This window comes from Lissotriton helveticus, chromosome 6, assembly GCF_964261635.1.
Source record: "Lissotriton helveticus chromosome 6, aLisHel1.1, whole genome shotgun sequence".
Taxonomy (NCBI): Eukaryota; Metazoa; Chordata; class Amphibia; order Caudata; family Salamandridae; genus Lissotriton; species Lissotriton helveticus.
The window spans coordinates 1933135141-1933157786 of record NC_136067.1 but is presented as its reverse complement, the minus strand read 5'-3'; the positions used below and the strand labels follow the sequence as shown (position 1 = coordinate 1933157786).

Genomic DNA, 22646 nt, shown 5'->3' with positions numbered 1-22646 from the left:
AACTGTTTTTCTGCTCATCTTTAAATTGCACAAACAGTGCCGTAATACGGCAGCTGTCATAAGTAAAGGTTCTGGCAATTAATAGTGGCATAACATGTTTATTTGTAAAGTGCACGATTACCTGAAGGTGTCCTGGCGCTGAATAACAGATGTTTATTGTTACCCAACTCAATGGTACTGGAGTGGAGAAGAGTAGCATGGAGAAGAGTAGCATGGAGAAGAGTAGCATGGAGTGGAGAAGAGTAGCATGGAGTGGAGAAGAGTAGCATGGAGAAGAGTAGCATGGAGTGGAGAAGAGTAGCATGGAGTGGAGAAGAGTAGCGTAGGCTGGAGAAGAGTAGCATGGAGTGGAGAAGAGTAGCATGGAGTGGAGAAGAGTAGCATGGAGTGGAGAAGAGTAGCATGGAGTGGAGAAGAGTAGCATGGAGTGGAGAAGAGTAGCATGGAGTGGTGAAGAGTAGCATGGAGTGGTGAAGAGTAGCATGGAGTGGTGAAGAGTAGCATGGAGTGGAGAAGAGTAGCATGGAGTGGAGAAGAGTAGCATGGAGTGGAGAAGAGTAGCATGGAGTGGTGAAGAGTAGCATGGAGTGGTGAAGAGTAGCATGGAGTGGTGAAGAGTAGCATGGAGTGGAGAAGAGTAGCATGGAGTGGATAAGAGTGGCATGGAGTGGAGAAGAGTGGCATGGAGTGGAGAAGAGTAGCATGGAGTGGAGAAGAGTAGCATGGAGAAGAGTAGCATGGAGTGGAGAAGAGTAGCATGGAGTGGTGAAGAGTAGCATGGAGTGGAGAAGAGTAGCATGGAGTGGAGAAGAGTAGCATGGAGTGGTGAAGAGTAGCATGGAGTGGAGAAGAGTAGCATGGAGTGGTGAAGAGTGGCGTAGGTTGGAGAGGAGTGGCGTAGGCTGGAGAAGAGTGGCATGGAGTGGTGAAGAGTGGCGTAGGCTGGAGAAGACTGGCATGAAGTGGTGAAGAGTGGCGTGGAGAAGAGTGGCATGGAGTGGAGAGGAGTGGCATAGGTGTGGGAAGAGTAGCATGGAGTGGATAAGAGTGGCATGGATTGGAGAAGAGTGGCATGGAGTGGTGAAGAGTGGCGTAGGCTGGAGAAGAGTGGCATGGAGTGGTGAAGAGTGGCGTAGGCTGGAGAAGAGTGGCATGGAGTGGTGAAGAGCGGCGTGGGGAAGAGTGGCGTGGAGAAGAGTGGCATGGAGTGGAGAGGAGTGGCGTAGACGTGGGGAGAGTAGCATGGAGTGGATAAGAGTGGCATGGAGTGGAGAAGAGTGGCATGGAGTGGAGAAGAGTAGCGTGGAGAAGAGTAGCATGGAGAAGAGTGGCATGGAGTGGAGAAGAGTAGCATGGAGTGGAGAAGAGTAGCATGGAGTGGAGAAGAGTAGCATGGAGTGGAGAAGAGTAGCATGGAGTGGAGAAGAGTAGCGTGGAGAAGAGTAGCATGGAGTGGTGAAGAGTAGCATGGAGTGGTGAAGAGTAGCATGGAGTGGTGAAGAGTAGCATGGAGTGGAGAAGAGTAGCATGGAGTGGAGAAGAGTAGCATGGAGTGGAGAAGAGTAGCATGGAGTGGAGAAGAGTAGCATGGAGTGGTGAAGAGTAGCATGGAGTGGAGAAGAGTAGCATGGAGTGGATAAGAGTGGCATGGAGTGGATAAGAGTGGCATGGAGTGGAGAAGAGTAGCATGGAGTGGAGAAGAGTAGCATGGAGTGGAGAAGAGTAGCATGGAGTGGAGAAGAGTAGCATGGAGTGGTGAAGAGTAGCATGGAGTGGAGAAGAGTAGCATGGAGTGGTGAAGAGTAGCATGGAGTGGAGAAGAGTAGCATGGAGTGGAGAAGAGTAGCATGGAGTGGAGAAGAGTAGCATGGAGTGGTGAAGAGTAGCATGGAGTGGTGAAGAGTAGCATGGAGTGGAGAAGAGTAGCATGGAGTGGAGAAGAGTAGCATGGAGTGGAGAAGAGTAGCATGGAGTGGTGAAGAGTAGCATGGAGTGGAGAAGAGTAGCATGGAGTGGTGAAGAGTAGCATGGAGTGGAGAAGAGTAGCATGGAGTGGTGAAGAGTGGCGTAGGCTGGAGAAGACTGGCATGGAGTGGTGAAGAGTGGCGTGGAGAAGAGTGGCATGGAGTGGAGAAGAGTGGCATGGAGTGGAGAAGAGTGGCATGCAGTGGTGAAGAGTGGCGTAGGCTGGAGAAGAGTGGCATGGAGTGGTGAAGAGCAGCATGGGGAAGAGTGGCGTGGAGAAGAGTGGCATGGAGTGGAGAGGAGTGGCGTAGGCGTGGGAAGAGTAGCATGGAGTGGATAAGAGTGGCATGGAGTGGAGAAGAGTGGCATGGAGTGGAGAAGAGTGGCATGGAGTGGAGAAGAGTGGCATGGAGTGGAGAAGAGTGGCATGGAGTGGTGAAGAGTGGCGTAGGCTGGAGAAGAGTGGCATGGAGTGGTGAAGAGCGGCGTAGGGAAGAGTGGCATGGAGTGGAGAGGAGTGGCGTAGGCTTGGGAAGAGTAGCATGGAGTGGATAAGAGTGGCATGGAGTGGAGAAGAGTGGCATAGGCTGGAGAGGAGTGGGCTGGAGTGGAGTGGGCTGGAGAGGAGTGGCGTGGGTGGGAGAGGGGTGGTGTAGAGTAGAATGGCAGTTTTCCGACAATTAAGTGTGTCCACCACTACCAACTTTCAGACATTCTGTGGTCTGTGCTCAATGTCTGCAGCCAGTGTCAAATATTGAATACCTCATTAGGGTCACTTTCCCCAAGGGACGTTATCTCAGCAAAAAAACACTTTGGGGACAATACATAGTTGTAAACTGCAGTGCAGAATGATGTCATTATCTCATGGTAATCGCTCCTAAGTGCGGGTAATCAAGTCTGTGCTATGGGCTATGTAAGCAGTGATGGCAGATTTTATATCACACTTCTTACTAGTGCATATATTGTTTTTTCTGTCAGCCCCAAAAGCAGTGAAACGTGAAGGTATACTAATTATTGGCATAGTTTGGAACAATTTATAATATTTAAGATGGAGGCTATTTATAGAGGTCAAATGAACCCCCATCACCAATGGGGTTGATCCACAAAAACAAATAAGTACACGTCATGCGTTGACTTCACTTTAGGTGCTGCTAGTATGTGCTCTTGTTGTTCGGATCAACAGCACTTACTTCACCCACAGGATTTCCTAAGTGTGATCTGTAAGTTACACCAGAGAAAGAGCTCAACCTACTGACCTATTTCGTAGTCGTAGCTATTACATTTCTTATGAAATTACCAACTTACACCCCCGTGTCTCATGTGAAATGCATTTCCTTTTCAGAGAGCCATACAACACCAACAAAGCCGAATATGATGCCATAATGGCCAGGGGTGTCAGAAATCCTGCAAAATTATGACCTGTGGACATTTTGGCAGGGAAGGGTATGATTAAACGTCCCTTCTCATAGGGCCACAATTCTAGCACAGGCTCTGGTCTTTAACCTTTAGGGCCAGGTAGCCGTGAGAAAGGAGGGAGGAACCAATATTGAGGATGCAATTGCGAGTAGAGGAGGGTGCAAGGAACAATGTGAGAGAACCTCGGGGAGGAGAGTCGTCGTCCTGCAGATGCACTCGTATGGAATGCTACATACCAAATGAAAAAAGCTTACCTTCCAAAGTGCATAACTAGTGGAATGATACTGGCCACTGGTCAATGACCGGAAGCAGTACTAGGACTATGCTCCATGGCATGGACAGGCAAACCAGGAATGTTTGCAAAATGAAAGTAGGAAGACGTGTTGATCAATTCGAAACATGTAAATTAGAGAGACGTTGATTCCATGAAATGGTAAGTAATGGGTGAGCTTTCAGTCCTTTTTAGGTTTCGCCTGGCGTCCACTGCGCAGCAGTGTTCGTGCAGGCGAAATCTTTTGAGTTTCAGTATGGGGCTTTAACCCGCCTCTCTGTTCCATTAGCTAGCTCCATAAATGGAGGCTAGCCATTGGAACAGAGATGCGTCAGTCATTATCCGAGCAGATTCGTGGGCGTTCCGGCGATTTTTTCGCTCTCCGCCCCTTTAACAACGTCATTGTGGCGGTGGGCGGATGTTTTTTTTTTTTCCCCGTCATGTTTTGGTCTTTTTCGAAGTGTCTTTTGCCGGAGTGGGCTGCGAGATTTAAGTTGCCAGGAAGTACTTTGTATTTGCGATCAGGTAAGCAGCATTTTCTTATAATTTTCTTATCACTTTGTACGTCTACCCCGTCTCATGTCGTCTCCCTGTTTGTTTTACGTCTTTGCGTGTCTCGTTGCTGTCATCTCTGGTTTTTTTCTAGGTCTGGTGTCTCCGTGTATTGTTGTCCGTGGCTCGTGGCTGTCGTCTTTGTTTTCTGTCTGTTTTCCGTTTCCTGCTGTCCGTCTGCCCGTTCCCGCCCCCCCCTCCCGCTGTCCGTGTGCCCGTTCCCGCCCCCCCTCCCGCTGTCAGTGTGCCCGTTCCCGCCGTCTTTTCTTTTTGGAGCCCCAAGCTCGCATCCAGCTCGCTCTTCGGGATCATGGTTCCATTGCAGGCTGGGAGGAGCCCCTCCGGATTTTGGGGGGCCCGTGGGCTATGAAGGAGCTGCCTTAACCGAGTTGCTTCGCTCCTTTTTTCCTTGCTTCCTGCCTTTTGATTGTGCCTGTTCCCGCCCCCCTCCCGCTGTCCGTGTGCCCGTTCCCGCCCCCTCCCGCTGTCCGTGTGCCCGTTAACCCGCCCCCCCCTCCCGCTGTCCGTGTGCCCGTTAACCCGCCACCCCTCCCGCTGTCCGTGTGCCTGTTCCCATAGGACTTTTAAAAAAAATGATTTGTGTTGTAATTTGGTTCCCTAAGGCTGCTTCCTTAAGTCGCCTCGTGAAAGCTCCAACGTTCCCGCCCCCCTCCCGCTGTCCGTGTGCCCGTTAACCCGCCCCCCCCTCCCGCTGTCCGTGTGCCCGTTTCCATAGGACTTTAAAAAAAAATGATTTGTGTTGTAATTTGGTTCCCTAAGGCTGCTTCCTTAAGTTACCTCGTGAAAGCTCCAAACCTGGTGGCTTAGGAAAGGCATCAAAGCAGTGGGTGGCCAGGATACCTCCATTGCCTGGCTCCTGCTTCTTTTAGGTAATCTTGATAGATTTACCTGAAATCAGGTCGGAAATCTTTCAGACTGACCTCAGCACATGGACAATGAGCGAGCAGACCAGGGTGTGAGGCCGGTGGGAGAGCTCACCTGGCAGAGAAAGTAGAGATGCATTAGACAAGGTGAATGGGTTGATGAATCCCTGCCCCCGGCGTCCTTCGGGTGGACGGTATGTAATTAGCCGGTGTCGGCTCTGAACACGAGGTGGTGTGTATTGGCTGTGAGGTTGAAATAGGCACCGCTCTTGTTTCTGCTGGTTTGTCCATTCGAGCAGGAAATTAAGTCTTAGTTAGATACACGGTTCACTTTCAGATCTCTTTCGGAATTCTGTTTTTTTAAAACAACGATAACTTTGTTGAAATCTGAAAGGTAAGGGTAACACTATCTCACTTAAACTCACCTTTATTAACTAGAACAGTAGATTAAGCTATTGGCATTGTAAATGACAGTGCCATTTATTTATCTGTTTTCAAAACCAACACATACATAAAAATGTTGTCATTTACAATGACAATAGCTCTAACTTTTTCAAAGGCGAAACCGTTGCATTGTAAATGCTTGTTAGATATTTTTTCCAGTAAAATAGGTGTTGCAGGAAACAGCACACATGTACAGCCGGCAAGCTCCACCCAATCAGTAGCACATGCAAGTTTCAAGGAAACAAGGTACAACCAACTCTGCTCTTTTAATCTGTGTATTTCTTAGAGCCCTTGTAAGCATATGCCGCCCCCCCACACACACACCAGCCTAAGAATTATCTTACACACACCAAAACAAAAAAGTATATAGGAAGCCTGGCGCTGCATAAGGATCTCACCACTTCAATGCAGTGAATTGCATCCTTCCTGAGGGAAAGGGGGGAATAACATGCTTTGTTATGTTAGTTCTTCCCGCAACTCTCCCTTTCGCTTCACCTTTGTTCTAAATTAAAACTATCATGTAGACTAAAATTGTCAGAACCGCTCCGACAATTTTATTGCCACGTCAGGTCGGTGGAATGCTTGTATTAAACACTCTTGGAACCATTCCATTGGCTGAGGTCGCTGGGGATGATGACGTCAGCTGAGCACTGCGAGGGGAGTAGCGCAGAGACACTTGTCTCTTAAATTAATACCCATTAAGACGGCTTCCCAGACGTCATCAAATCCTGCTTACAAAATGGATTCAAGAGCTCCTGCTTAAGGTCCCACCTTCTTCAACCAACCTGCCAGTACCTTAGTACAGAAGCTTTATCCATGGGTCCATAAGTGGAGTAGGAATAAAAAAGATAATTCAATTAGATTGCTTGACGCATTTCAAGCATAACCATGTCTACCATATGACAAATAATCACTGTGTTGATTGTTCACTCATACATTGATTATCCGAACAACCTACGGTAGGGCATTTCCAAAACATTTAGGAAAATTATAAACAGCGCAGAATGTGGTGGTTGTCTGGCTAATGGCCTCCGGTACATGATTCTTCTAACAAGATCTTCTTTCAAAGGGCCCTCGAAAACACGACTGCCTCTACCTTTTTACTGACCATTACTTTTGTAAACTTAAGGATTATAAATGTTGTCCATCTCTGAGCAGGCAAAACATTTTTTTTAAACTTATACATCTGTTAATTGTATCCAAAATTGAGCAACTGACATCCATAACGTCTCAAAATATGGCGCCCCTTTTAAAAATATGCACTTATGGTATACGTAAGTACATTAAATTTAAGACAACACTATAACCGCTACCATTGTTCTCAATATGAAATCATAATACAACACTAAAAGATGGCGCCCATAGCTCTGATTGCCCCGAGGCAGAACGTAGTTCTAGAAACCAACAAATCACTAAGCACCACACACTGAACTCGGACACCATTCTAGAAATAAATATGGCATCAGATTAAAACGCCGATAGCGCATTCTCAAGGACCACAGAGGCTGCTTTGGAGCGAAAGGCCACCCGGCCATACATGGCATGCTCCAGTAACTTACTATCCCTTGGCCTTCCCATGCTTTTAGTTCCTGTTAATACAGAGCGGGTTACCCGAAAATGCGGGTTACCTTATTTTGCTCAAACCGTTATGAATAATGGACAAAACTAGGTGATAGTTATCTTTGCTACCAGTATCAGGGTACTACTCGCCGTTTTTACTGTTTGACTTCTTTCCTAAAGCTAAATAATAATAAGGCGAACAAAATAAACATTCATTAAAAAGGATCACCAAGACCATCATTATATAACATTAATGTATGAGTGCGTATTGCATTTGGCAACTTCAAGGGGAATATAATAGGTGACACCATAATACTAATGCCAGTGCATGTTCAACACTTACCAATAAATCAAGTAATCAAAAGAATCTTAAATAATAACATAGATAAATTCCACGTTATAGTCTTTTTCTTTATTTACTTTTTCTTGATCCTTCACAAACCTCATGTATTGACTTAAGATAAAGAATACAGGTACACCAATTAGCTGGATATCTATCGTGTGTAGGGTTTTCGCCAGGGTGCACTTCACACCAATATGGCCTGTCGCTTATTAACGAGGCAGTACAAGTTAATACAAAAACAACATCAATAGTTATTAATGTATTCCTTTTTCAGATTCGATAACGTGTGAAATAAGGTGTGAAACACCTGTTGGCTTCATTAATATTCACAAATCTCCAGTGATTAAAAACTAGAACATTACTAAGTTTTCCAAAGGATGTATTTGGAAATGTTTTGTACATAGGAGGAAAGAAAATGATAAACTGGATTTCTACATGGAGTACCAATGAAAGACTGAATAAAAAAGGAAAAAGAAAATAAATTCAGTCTTTTCAACTTTATCTCTGTTACTAATTATTTTCATAGTTTATACCATTTTGGAAATGTATTGCAAATATATTAGGAATAACACTCTATAAGATACCAGCTAGTCAGAAAATTGCCTGCTAAATTGGGCGATGTGTAGTGCCATTATACTAGAAATGGCTTTAAATCCATCTGAACTCTGCAAATGTGTTTACCTGCAAAGTTCGACCTGGAAGAGTATTGCAAAGTCTGGTGTCCGACCCCTCCTCCTGCCACATGGAGACTATCGTGTGCATGTAGAGATGTGTAAAGTGACAGGTCCGAAGTCTCAGAAACTGAGGGTGGTTTGGACCCTTCCCGGCATTTAAAAATAACCGGTGAAACCTTAAGTTTAACCCTGGCTTAAAACGAATTCTTTTTCATGGTTTGTACCATTTTGTGAATTTATTGCAAATATACTGGCAATAACACACTCTATATGATACCAATTATCCACGAGTTATAGGTATATAGGCCCTACCCCCAACAAGTGTAATAATTCCCCCTACAATGGCACTGCGGAACAATAAGGGCATTAATAAGCAGGGTTAAAGTGAATTTTGCTTTGAAACTGCAATTTTCTGACTAGTGCCTAGAGACAGCTAGCTGTGCAGCATGCTTCATTAATGTTTTCATTCATTCATCTAAAAAGCGAGAAACAGAGACAGGCAGATCCTTTTTTACCAATGTATCATCAACCTTTCCAGGGCCAATGTTTTCTGTTAAGTCCTGCATGCACTACTGTGCTCGCTCACCAGGCGCATCAATCTGCTGAAAGATGCCCATTAACTGCTTTCCTGAGGTCCATCCTGAGTGCTCTCCGGCGAGAGATATTAGCAAGGCCACAAAGCCATCCATTACTCTGGAAATGAGACAACTCTCATTGTGGTACTCAAGCAGCGCACTGCTAATATTACAGCTCTAATGAAAAGACTGAAATGGAAAAACCTTGCCTGACCTCTGCAGGATACTGCAATGCCCATTGGGATGGCTTCTCATAAGGCACACTGCTCAAATGGCAGCAACAATTCTAGATCAACCAGGATCAATAGCTTCACTTTCTCACTCACAAATTCAAGATCACCGTGAGTGACTCCAGTTCTCGGGTCTGGGTGGAAGGAACCCATCAAATACTGGGAAGTGACATTCAAGGCGACTGCGCACATCATTGCCTTTGGTTCTCTTCCATTCACAGCACTCTTGTAATCCTGAAGCCTTTGTCCCTCCAACAGCTAACCCATGGCGTCAAATGTAAAAACTTGCCTTGGAAGGTCTCCACCACGTCATTCTTTATCTGGGAGGCAAGTAGAAAAAAAAAAGCTGAACAGCACAATTGGGGCCCACCCAACCACCAGGTCAGAGGTAGGATATGCCAAACTTACAGGGGAAGAGTAAGGCTTAATTAAACCAAGTAAGTTTCACTTTTCTGCCTTCCCCTCTTTTGTCAACTGTACCCTGACGAGGAGAGCACCCATAGACTTTTTAAGATTCAGGAATGGCTGCTGAATTTTTTGTCTGCAGAATGGATTTTTTTTGTTGTTGTTGTAACTTTTTATTATATAAAACAAAAGGAAACAACACATCAAACATACAATCAAGGCAATACAGCAATAATACAGCCATTAGGTCCGCGCTCAAGGAGGACGGGAGATACATGACAACAGGAGAAAGAACTTTCGAATACAGATGAGGGGAGGGTGCCAAAGGTAGAATTGCATATGAACCGCACAACACACCACAAGAGGAAGGAATGTGGTCAGGGCGACTGGGAAGGACTAGGAATCGCAGTGAGTGGGGGCATACAGATATCTCCACGGTATGAGTTCCACTGGTCCCAAATCTTCCCCCATTTTTTGGGTCTGCCTCTTGCCTTATACACTGTTTTCTCCCTGAACATGCACCAATCCAAACTCTCTTTCCAAGCAGTCACTGTAGGCGGCCTCGGGGACCCCCACAATTGTGCAATATCCCTCTTCGCAACCATATTGGCAAGAGTCACCCACCGAAGCTGCGACACGTCATAATCATTCGGACCCCACACATTCAATAAACATTGCCGGGCTTCCGGCATCATCACAACACCCGTGACTTCATCCATCACCTCATGTATACGTTTCCAAAATCGCACCACCTCAGGGCATTCCCATATGATATGGAGATAGGTGCCAAGGAGACCCCACCCACGCCTACACATGCCATCTGTGGAGTAGCCCATATGGATCAGACGGGGACCGGTGACATAGATTCTGTGGAGGATCTTGAGTTGGACCAGACGGAGTCGGGCTGGAATCGCCACCTCCCTGGGAGAGGAGATCGCGGACTGCCAGTCCTCATCATCAAGTTCAATACCATCAGCAATCCAAGCTGCACGAAGGCGATCAAGCAGACTCGACCAGTCATTAATCATTTTCTTATAGAACAATGAAATAGAACTGTCTGGCACATGACCGTCTAGTATACGATCTTCGAGGGGGGAGGATTCCGGAACGTCACTACCCACTGGCAACACAGAGTTCAGAGCATGACGCACCTGGACATAACGAAATTGTTCCCTGTCACTCAGCTTGTACTCTACTTGCAAATCCGAGAAGGTCTTCACCTCTCCTTTAACCCAGAGATCACGCACCTTACTAATACCGATAGTGTCCCATTTATCAAATCCCTTCGTCTGCCATAGGCCACCCAACTTCGCAGAGGCATAGAGCGGAGTCGCACCAGTTATTTTATCACTCCAGCCCATAGTCGCCGTTGCGCTATGCCATACCCGCACGGCTATAGCGGTAGGTCCCGAGAGTTGTGAACGCGAGGGTCCCGAATAACGCGCCCTGTAGTAATCACCACCCGGGAGCAGCCACTTATCCATTTCAAATGCTGGGTTCAACGCCGGGCCATACATCCCGTGGTTGATGGCAGCAAGGTGGGAGGCCCAATAATACCTACGAATATCCGGGAGCGCTATACCGCCACAATACCAGGGAAGTGTCAATTTTGGAAGAGCAATGCGGGAACGTCCGTCCCATATTAATTGTCTCTGCAACGATTCTACTTCCCGAAAATATCTCGACGGGATGACATCGAAACTATTCTGAAGTGCGTATAGGAACCATGGTAAGGACATCATTTTAAAAAGAGCCGCACGTCCTAGGGGAGATAACGGTAATTTACGCCAACGCGCTACATCGGAGCGCAACCTTTGAAGCGGGGGGAGTAAATTGCGTTCATAGCGAACCGCCGGATCCAACGAGATGAACACACCCAAGTACTTAAAGCCAGACTGCGACAACTGGATGGGACAGCCCCGCGGCAAACGAGGGACATCACCCGCAAGTACGTAAATGTAGGATTTCGACCAATTAATGATAAGGCCCGAGTTCTTCCCGAAGGAGTTAAGTACGTCAAACAACACGTTGAGCGATTTTTGGGGAGAGGTGAGGTACAATAAAATATCATCCGCGTATAAGGAAATGCGATCTTCAAATTCTGGCGTCCAGCGTATACCCTTCAGCGAAGGTTCCCACCGTAGCCAAGCGGCGAGTGGCTCCAACGCCAAAGCAAAGAGGAGCGGGGACAACGGACAACCCTGCCGCGTGCCCCTCCCAAGAGCAAAAGGCACGGAGACACGGCCATTGACCACCACCTGTGCCAGTGGCGTTTCATACAGGAGTTTGACCCAACCAATAAAACCAGCGCCGAATCCAAACTTGGCGAGTACCGCCCAGAGATAAGACCATTCAATTGTATCAAAGGGCATCGTGGTGTCTAAGGACGCCAAGATGGCCGGTTCACGCAGCGTCGGGGCCCTCGCGAGAACACCATGCAAACGTCGCAAATTTAATGCCGTGTTACGGTGCGGGATAAAACCCGATTGATCCGGATGAATCAGGTCGCTAATAACCGTAACCAGACGATTAGCAAGTAGTTTGGCGAGGATCTTAGGCTCTGCATTTAAGAGCGAAATGGGTCTATAAGATGAGCAAAGATCCCTTGGCTTGCCCTCCTTATGGATCACCACAATGGTAGCAAGACGCTGATCTCTAGGGAGGGAGCCACTGTCTCGTGCAGCCAAAAACATATCACGGAGATAGGGAGCTAGAGTATCAGGGCGTAATTTATACAGTTCAATAGGAAGGCCGTTGGGACCCAGAGCTTTGCCGGACCGAATGGAGCGTAGAGCGAGAGCCACCTCATCCACAGAGGGCGTAGCATCCAAACAGTCCCGATCCGATTCCGACAAACATGGAAGTGCTATATCTCGAAGCAACAACTGCGAATCCTCCTCGGGCCTGTCAGACACCGAGGTATAGACCTTTCGAAAATAATCAGCAAAGCATTCAACAATTTCAACAGGGTCCGTTACACGCACACCACCACATGTCTCCACCACCGGAACCACTCGACTCGCTCTCTCCCTTCTGTCCAGCCAGGCAATCAACTTTCCTGCTTTATCACCCACATCATATAGCCGTCCCTGCTGGCCCCTACTCATCATCTTTGCCGCATCAGTAACCAGAGTTTTATATTCTAATTGTTTAAGGCGGAGGACATGTAATGCCTCTCGAGTGACCTCTCGTTCCAATGCAGTCTCCAAGTCCGTGATTTCAGTCTCGAGCTGAACAATGGCCTCATTCTTACATTTCTTTGCACACCCCACCAAAGACAATACCTGTCCCCTGATCAAAGTCTTAAAAGCTTCCCATAACGAAACAGGCGAGGATACAGAACCAGCATTCTCAGTAAAATACAGATCAAATGATTTAATCAATTCAGTGCGAGTCTTAGGGTTAAGAAGATACCAGGGGTTAATCGGGGCCACCCTCCTTTCTGCGCCGATGTTAAGATTAAAATGAAACCAAATAGGGGAATGATCTGATATACCCCGGGCCAAGTGTTTAATCTCTCCAATCGAAGGGGACAGGGCAGCCGGTATCAGGATATAATCCAATCTAGAAAGACTACCATGAGCTCCCGAATGGAAAGTAAACTGTGTTTGCTCTGGATGCATTAGTCTCCAACAATCTATAAGTCCCAATGTTTCCAGGAAGTCACCCAACCAGGATTTCGCAGCAGGAAGGTCTCGGGGCGGATAGCGGTCTATTCTGCCAGAAATGACGGAGTTAAAATCACCACCCAGTATCAAAACACCCTCCGGGAGACCCAGAACCATCCGCCCCAGGTCCGTAAATGTCGTGGATTGTAAGCCCGGAGGGACATACACCGACACCAACGAGATTGGTTTTCCCTCCCACCGCCCAACAAGTGCAACATATCGACCCCTGGCAATAAGGATCACATCGTCAACCTCAAGGGGGAGGGAAACCCGGAGCAAAATACCCACTCCTCTAGAACTAGTTGTAAATCCAGAATGGGCAGCAAGACGATAACCCCGTCTATTAAGAGCGTGACAAGTATTTCCTATCAAGTGTGTCTCCTGTAGCAAGACGACATCAGGCGAAAGGCGCCGCAACAGCTGCATAACCACCCCTCGCTTTATACGATCCCCCAACCCATTCACATTCCAGCATAATACCCTCAACCCCCTACCCCCATCCAGATCCACAATGAACTCCCATCGCAAAACGAGCATCACACCAATGTCAAAGTTAATAAAAGTGCATTGCCTTGTAAAAGAAAAAACAAACAATCCCAAAACATGACCCCCCCACCCCCCAAGTTCCCCAACACAACTACCCCCCACCCTGCACCCCTGCACCGACTCGAAAGCCACCCCAATTTGCAGCGTGCCTGTCGCCCTGACAATTACAAACAAATAACTAATCTACACAAAGAGAGCCCCAGAGGAGGAAAGGGGTCCCGTCATCCCCGCTACCTCCCAAGTACGAATGGAATGATCAAGGCAGTCAGTGAGCCTCAGCTGGATACGTTGAACAGTGTTCCGGACACAGGCACCATAATCATTCTTGGTCCATCAGGCCCCCCTCAGCCCCACCAGCACGTTCCTGGCCAGCACGGCGAGCCGGCAAAGTGTCCAACCAGTCACTCGCTTCCTCAGGCCTGACAAAGAAGAATGTTCGATTGTCATATTCAACACGCAGTCGGGCCGGGAATAACATAGCGTATTTTAGTTCCATGTATCTTAGTCGCCTTTTCACCCCTTGAAATCCCATTCGTTGTTTCTGGACCGATTGAGAAAAGTCCAGATAAAAGTTCACAGCAGCGTTCTCGAACTGCGTAGGGCCACTTGTCCGTGCCGCCTGCAGAATGGCGTCGCGATCTCTGAAGTTGAAAATCCGTGCAATAATCGGACGGGGGGGAAAACCGGGCTTCGCATGTCCCCCTGGCACTCTGTGCGCACGTTCGATGGCAAAGAACTTACTCAGGTCCTTGGGTGCAAGATGATAAAGAATGAGGTCCTCCACTCGAAGATCTGTGGCGAGTGAACTAGAATCTTCCGGGACCCCAATAATACACACGTTGTTGCGCCGTGCACGGCCTTCAAAATCCTCCAAGCGACGAGCAAAAAAGTCATTAGCAGACCTAAGGTTGCGCACTTCTGTTTGCAAGTCGGACACATCCCTGGTTAGGCTGGACGTCTTTAGGTCCAATGACTTCACCTTCTCGTTCGTCTTGGCCAAATCAGTTCGAATGAGGTTGACATCAATAGCCACCGTGTCCAACTTCAGAGCCAGGGCTTCATACTGTTGGCCAATGGAAGACTGAATACCAGCAATGGCGCCCATCACGTCTTGTAGTGTCAATTCCGCCAATGCCGCAGGATCGTCGACAGCCTCCTCCCGGGCCTTAGGCGCTCCACCAAGGGATCCTTTAGAAAGTGTGTAGCGGTCCATGACATTCGTCTGGGTTGAACCTCCACGGATAGTGGTCTTGACTTTCCGTTTTTCACCCTCGGGCTTGCCCGTCATGGCGAGCCAGGTGCCCCGGAGGGAGGCTTGGGATCTGGTCCAAATGGCTCCTTAAAATTCACACACAAGAATACAGGAGCCGAAGTTGGGCCAATTTGAGTCCACAGCCAAATAGTCGCTAGCTCTAAGCTCGATGAGTTGGCAGCAGAGCTCGTCCGATCAACAGACACACCACAGATAGGAGACAGTGCGCTGGAGAAACGAAACCGAAAGTGAAGTGAGGCTGTGGTCTGATCCCCTCAAGCCGTTGTTGTTGAATTACGACCGGGGCACTGCTACAACTCAAGGTCCAGGCTGTTCCATGGAGAAGGCCACAAATTTCAAGACGGCAAAGCTCGGGGACCCTGTGTCCTATTCCGACCCAAAAACCTGCTAGTACATCAGCCGGGTTGTGTCTTCAATGACCTTCCATCAAATCAGGATATTTTCCAGGATAAATGCGGGAGGCAGCGAGGGTCCTCGGGAGCCCTATGCTCACGCGGCCATCTCGGATGCGCGTGTAGCTCCTCCTCCAGAATGGATTTTAAAATGCTCAGTTGGTGATAGGGTTATTATTGTCAGGTCTCCGGATGTGTGCCAATATAAAATCCTATGCTAGACTGGCTTGCCCTACCAGAATCAGCCCAGGCAAGCCTTCTGCTGAAATACTGCAGGGAGAGAGGTTCACGCTCTTCCTCGCCGTGGATTACTATTCTACTAAGGGATGGGACTCACACGCCAGATGAACCACGCCCTTAGAGCAGAGGTGGAGCCAAGTGGTAGGTTGATTTTGCCTGTGTGAATTGTCATAGCACAGTGCAAAGAGCCATTGGGCCACATGAACCGGCAAATAGTTGTTGCACGTATTCTTTTTTGTAACATGCTGCACATCACCCTTGTTTCGTTGTGATGAAACCTATATTCCACAGGGAGACCTATTAAATAGTTCTTGAAGCATAGAGTTTGGTTCTGCGCTCAGGTTCGGCTTTAGAGTGTTCCACAGACTGGGTTCCACCTGTGAATTGGATGATGACGCATGGAGACGCTACAAGCATGCTGCTGGATGGTGCAAAGGGAGGTTCCAGTTGTGGCAGGGCCTGATGATCTGTCAGTAGCCTTTGTGCTGGTAAAGAGAACCTTGAACTTAATCCTTACATCCTCTCTGACCAGGGTTGTGTTTTAGGACTTATTTTATATAATTCCACTTTCAAAGGGTCAAGCCTATTCTGGCCGCCACATTTTTTGTAGGCAGTGAGGAGACGAGTTTGAAGTTGACGTAATTTATTATTGGTGAATGTTTGATATGCTCTGCATTCCATCCATCTGTGTGCCTTTTGCTTTCTCACCCTAAGTGCGCTGGGAATGCTCAGACGTGGGTTCTAGACTCGCTGCTTTACTGGATACAAGCTAGCCTGTCTGAGGAGGGGTGATGCCCCGAATCCGGTCCCAGGATGCTTGTTTCCAGTCTAGGGAGGATCTGGCATGGCAGTTCGGGCTGGACTGTTCCCATCAGGCACAGGGTCAAGACTGATTTACATATGGCTGGGTTTAAACTGGGGTGGTAAGGTGAGCAAAACAAAGGATTTAACACAGATCTATTGACTGGGGGGGTCAATGTTTGATTTGCTCAGCATTCTGCCCATCATCTATGTGACTTTTGAAGTAATTTTCTAGTCACACCATCAATAGGACTCATGTCGAGTGGAGGATTTGGAGCATGGGTACACTACTGGCTTAACTTGTGAATGAGAGCTTAGAGTTAAAGGGAACTCCGAGTTTCATTACTTTCAGCAAAGTGGACAGAGGCATTTCATGGTCTGTTGGCCAGTCGGACAGCAGTGATTTGAGAAGTGCTCCACTAAGCACCAGAATCTCAATCTAAGCATGGACACAAAGAGCTGCTGCTAGCAAAAAGGAGTAGGAGTCACCCAGTAATTATATGTTTCTTTTTTTTTTAAACAAGTTTTTATTAAGATGTTCTATTAATGGCATAGTGCATAAATAGAGACATAGAAATAAATCATTACTTTGATCGTACACCAACAGGACATCAGCTTCATCAACCGCTGACAATTAGTATACAGAATAAGTTACAGGGTATCATCGTTGAGTTTTAACAAGAAGTGTTTAGTCAGTAAAATCAGACTTAATCAACTGTAGCCCTACCTATTGAATACAACACATCCCTTACTCCCGCTTGCTTGTGTGTAAAGTCCTGGGATTGGTCTTATAGAGTGTACTATATAGATCTGCTGTCAAGGGTTAATGCATGCCCGGGTGTCCAGTAATGATAGGTTTGGGCGTTGTGTCCTAATCATCCCTACATGGGGGACACTATATTCTATTCTGGTATTCAGTCATACATTGTATTGCCATTACATGCCTCTCCCAATTGGGAACACACCACATCCCAACAGGTTGTGTATTCATTGCTAACCTTTATCTTATTATTGAGCTTAGATCCCCATGGGTCCCTTCAAGGTTCGGATCCTTCGAACTACTTGGTCCCCTTCAATGAAATGGCCTCTTATTCCAACTCCAAGGCACTCTATTCCTCAATCAGTTTATACTGCTACACCACCTACTTAACTGGGAACGACCATACATGTGAAAGCCACACCAATATCTATTTTCTCTAAAGTGTAGTCACGCATATTTCTAATTTATTGTTATTTTACATCCACTTTTATTTTACGGCATTTCTGAATGACGTATCTTCAGTGCCTCCCAAATAGCTCATGTCTAAGCATTAGTACTCAACTTTTCATGCAATGACAATCTCCCTCTATGTAAAACCTCCAAAAACGTCATTGTCCATGTGTGCTGTTAAGTGCTGCGTACAGCACTGTTGGTAAAAGGCCCACCAATTCTTATATAACTTTAACGATAAATATCTATGTGAGTGAACTGTGGGTGTATGATTTTGGTGTTAGATGATTTCGGAGGTTTGACCCGTTTCTTCCTCATATTTCAGGTTGATAACCTACCCATTCCTTTTAGAAACAGTATAACCATGTTGCTGGTTATGTGGGATGTTTTAATTGACACTGGACGCTATGGGCTCAGTGACGTGTTTTTAGCCTCTGTGTGAAAGTATCTAATAATGTTTTCTTATCTTTGCAATGTGGACGTCTTCATAGTGCTGTTGCTGGATTTTGTTTGTGTGGCAAACGGATGTGTGGAGTGTATTTGGTGGTGGTCAGAGCCTCATTCCTTTGGCTGTCTGCCACCTATGTGGACTTAGGTGTGATCAGTGCATAGCTGAATGCTTAGCTGCTATGCTTAAAAAGCCTCTTCAACAGAGGCATGTAAATATTGACCAGAAGGCAGGCGAGTGAAGGCCTCAGAGGCACTCCAATCACCCAATGTTTGTTGACTAGCTTGTGAGATGAAGAATTGGCCCAACCCAGGGAAGTTATGAATTCAAGTGCTATACATACTGTGACCAGGAGCTCTATGCCGCTCTTGATAGAAGAATGATGTTTCTCCATTATCAATTGCTGAGCAAGGAAGTACATTTCAAGGAGAGAATGGAGGTCCAAAGGATTTCTTCACTTTGCCCTAAAGGGCATTTCTGAAGTTCAAACACTATAAGTACTGAAGATGTAAGACAGTTAATTTTCATCTAGTGCTTACCTGAATACGTGCCAGTTTTGGTAGGTGAAACGAGTGGTGCTACCTATGTTTTGTGCCCTGAAATCAGCAGCACCTTGCCATACATTCCCGGCATAAGCGTTCCTGAGTCCGCCTGTGTTTAAGCCAGAAAATAACATTCTTCACAAGGCATTCAACACATCCATATGCCCCAATTACTACCTTGACCAGCCTGAACCGGTCAATCCCTATACGATGGACATAGAAATGTATCTGATTTTTGTCTTAGATGTCAATCCGTAGCTTCATTCTGGTCTGTCTTCATTTTGAAGTGGAATACATTTGAGTGAAAATAAATAAATACATGAAAATATTTATGAAACATGAAAACATTCATATTGTTCCAGTTGGGTGTTTTTTTAAGTTTTAGGTTTTCATTTCAATTTACTTTTATTTTGTAATTGGTCTGGACATTCTTTGTTGCTTCCTCACTGTACTGAGCTTGTTTTTGCATACTGTGCCATCCCTTTACTTTAAAGAGGAGATGTTCCCACTGCTTGCGATTGGACAACAAAGGTACCTTATTTGGTATATTGTTCCATCTTTATGATGGATTCAGTCAACAGCATTTGGTGGACATTTCAATTGGTTCTGTCCTGATCCTAGACTAACCCTTTCACCCCACTCTCTACAGTCATTCTTGGCTGAGGACCCACACCAATTCATTTTCCTATCATAAGTTTGGTTACTGGAAGTCAAACTGTCAGGTTACTAAAAAAAGTTGCCAAATCATCTACTTTGTATTAGAGCTTAAGTGCTCCACTGAAAGCGACAGAAAAGTGTCAACCAGACCTTTAAACTAGTTTCACTTAATAGAGGTAGTCCTTTACGAGTCAGGATATCACAAGTTCACAAGCCCCTTTCTCTTGGTAACGAATTCTCCAATTAGAAAGAAATGTGGGCACTGTTTGAGCAATTGCCTATTTACCCAACAAGTCAGAGTAGCAAGGAGGGGAATCTTCTTTTGCATTGGCCTTGGACTACATAGGAGAAACCCATTCCTCCTGCCCAGAGGTCCTACCATAGCACAGATGTAGGAGTACACAGCATATAATGGAGAAACCTGTATTCTTGAAACAATCTAAGGTGTAAGGCACAGTCTGCTGCATATGTCCAAACTTAGGCACTTTTTAGTACTTTTATCTTAGTAAACCCAGAATCATATGACTTTTCATCATCTTAAAGTCCTACATTTGTTTGTTATATGGTATGTTGCTCTTCGTGATGTACCACAACTGCACTGCATGGTGGGAGTAACCTAGGCTGGTACAAGCTCTTTTGAAAACCATATGCCTTCATAACCTGCTGTTGCCCCCAGAAACAAGCGAGTTACAACGCCTTCTTATTGTACTTGGATTAACACTACTCAGAGTGGCAAATCAGGTTGGCAAGGCTCACAGATTATTTTCTCTCTTTTAAAAGCAAGCCTGGGCATGAATGTTCCTTGGATATAACATAACCCTTCCTAGCAAAAACGTTGTACATCAAAATACTCTTCGGTATACATTCTCCAGCTTCTTTCACCCAGAGATAGGAGAGTCACAAAATCAGACACATGACTGCTTTTGAACCACTGACTGTGCTGAACATTGGGTTCATTTATTTTGATTTTCTGCCCTGTGTATGATTCACCTGGAAGAAAACAGGCACCCGCAAATTATACTGGTTGAAGATGGCGGCGACCACAATAGCACATTTTGACATTAACATGTAACCAAGACATAATTCCTGTTCTTTGCCAAAAACAAAAACAGCAGTATGCACCTGGTTCAATGACACAAACTTTAACAGTTCGAACCACAATTTTGACCAAATGCCTAGTCACTTGCCTTTACCCTCAATACCAAACTTACCCTCAAGGAAAATATTGTCAAAAAAGAAAAACAGCCTAGCACCAGCTCTCTCCTATAGAAAACGACTCAGAACTGCTGTTCAAGCTCTCTTATTCTTGCTTTTGGATGAGGGTAACAACCTGCTACTCCCACATGCCTTATTAGCGCCCCTTTAGGGCCTTCTACAAAAAAAAGCACATCTCATCCAGGGCCTGAAAAAAATATGATCACATCACCCCCATCTTTATGGAACTCCAGTGGCTCCCCTTGCCAGCCCACACCTTTTTCTAAACCAGCGGAATCATTTACAAAGCACCCCCACTTATCTTGCAGGCAAGCTGACCATCTTTGGTGGCTCTTGGCAAACCCACAGTCAAAACACTATCAGACTAAGAACTGTAAAAATAGAAAAAACAAGACAGACGGCCTTTTCCATCTGTGCACCCATGATCTGAAAGAACATGACATATTCACCAGTAGCACCCCACCACGTCAACAATTTAGGAAAGCGTTGAAGTTGCAGCTCTTTAAAGAACACTACATCACAATGCATTAGCTGCCTACAAACCAGCTACCTCTTGTATCACTCGTTGATTTCATCATTCCCTTTGACCCAGTACAGCGCTCTGCTGCCTTTTAGTGAGAGTTGCGCTACAGAAATCAAAAGTAAATAACAAAATTGACACTTCCTCATAATTTCCCACTATCTCACAGTACTTGTTCGGGCTTAGAGGATTCAATGTTACTAATTCAAAATTGCATTTTACATTTGCATTTTAATCCTATCTTTTGGTAAATGTTTTAAAAGGACATAATTCTAGCGAGCATATACATTGTGTTTCTATGGTACTGAGTACAGATAGCGGAGGTTTCATCCTAAATAATAATATTTGACTGGAATAAGCGGGCCCAAACAGTAAGATAATAGACATGTAACAGAAAAGAGTTAGGATCGCCTTGCTTTTGTAAGCAGGGTATGGCTGCAGACGTGCAGCAGGCGCAGGTGCACCCAGGACCATTAGGGGAAGGGGCTCCAATCTTCGTCAGCTAAGGGTTTTCTGCGAGTTGTGGTTTCTACTCCTCCTCCTCAAGCATTTTTTACTTCAGTTTCACCCAGAGCATGTACCGCAGCAAGATATTTCCAGTCTCACTGCACGTGAGGGACTTTCAGAGCCAAGAAAAAAGGATCACAACAGGAAAGGAAGAGGAAAGCACAACAAACATAAACAGTCAGTGGATTCTTGACAAGTCTTCGAGGGCATTTGGCTAACTTCAACAGTAAACTTTTTTCAGCCTAATAATTGGAATTCTTCCTTCCAAAACAGGCTTCGTGTGTAGCAGCAGCTGCTGCTCTGGCAGCCAGGAAGCTTTTCAATATACAAATCACATAGGATTCGTGGGAAGCAGCGGTTTCCAGTGCCATATGCCCACCTCAGGACAACCTTTGAAGGTAGATGAGAACCGAAAGGAGCATCCATTCTGCACGCCGTGCCCATTCTTTATCCAAGGACCCGGGCTGGACCTCAGCTAGCGGAGGGTGGAGGTTTGTGGTGTGTATGATATGTATGTGGTCTTGGTTTATGAGATTGAGTGAGTGTAAGGGGATAAAACTGATCGAAAATCCCCAAAGCGAAAATGTTAATCTATTAGTAGAAACTATGTCCATATTTTTTTGGTGTTTAACAAATTTTGTATTTAACATTCAAAAGCGTGTAACTTAACAAGATTGCTTTATTATTAAAGGTCCTCTTGACATACCGCCTGAATCACATGCCTCCTTTGCAACTATAAGCTTTTCAGAAACTATAGCGAGATATTCCACTAATCTGTATACTAGGCAGGCTTCTTCTTTTGAGGTTTCTGGACTTCAGCATTCACTGGTTTGCATATGGCTGGGTCTAAACTGGGGTGGCATGGTGAGCAAAAGAATGATGAATTTAACCCAGATCTCTTCACTGGCGTTGAATGTATGATTTATTCAGCATTCCGTCCATCATTTGTTTGCGTAGCACTTTTCACTGGTTTCTTCAGCATTGTTTAGGAGAGTACAAGCCTGCGTCATGATGTGCAGAAGGCTGGTGGGTCCAGCTGGCTACCTGGTGGGTATGGTTGATGTACACAAAGGAAGTGGCATTGTAATGCGTGTGCCAGGGCACAGCCCAACCTCACTTGGCTCCTGGAACAGAGTGCACTCAGAGCAGAATATAAATTGCTAGGATAGTCTTATTCCAAAATTACTGGGATGTTGCCCAATAAATCAAGGCAATGATCAATCAGTATATCCAGCTAGCAGAGGTAGTATTTTGTAAGCACCAGGCGGACTGAACTGAAACCATTCCTCGTCACTAGGGTTTCCACCA

At 45.9% G+C, this 22646-nt stretch overlaps 1 protein-coding gene across 6 annotated transcripts in view; it reads right to left on the bottom strand.

The window, feature by feature from the left end:
- Positions 1 to 22646, bottom strand: part of NCOA1 (nuclear receptor coactivator 1) — a 986743-nt gene that overhangs the window by 360686 nt on the left and 603411 nt on the right. The window lies entirely within an intron of this gene.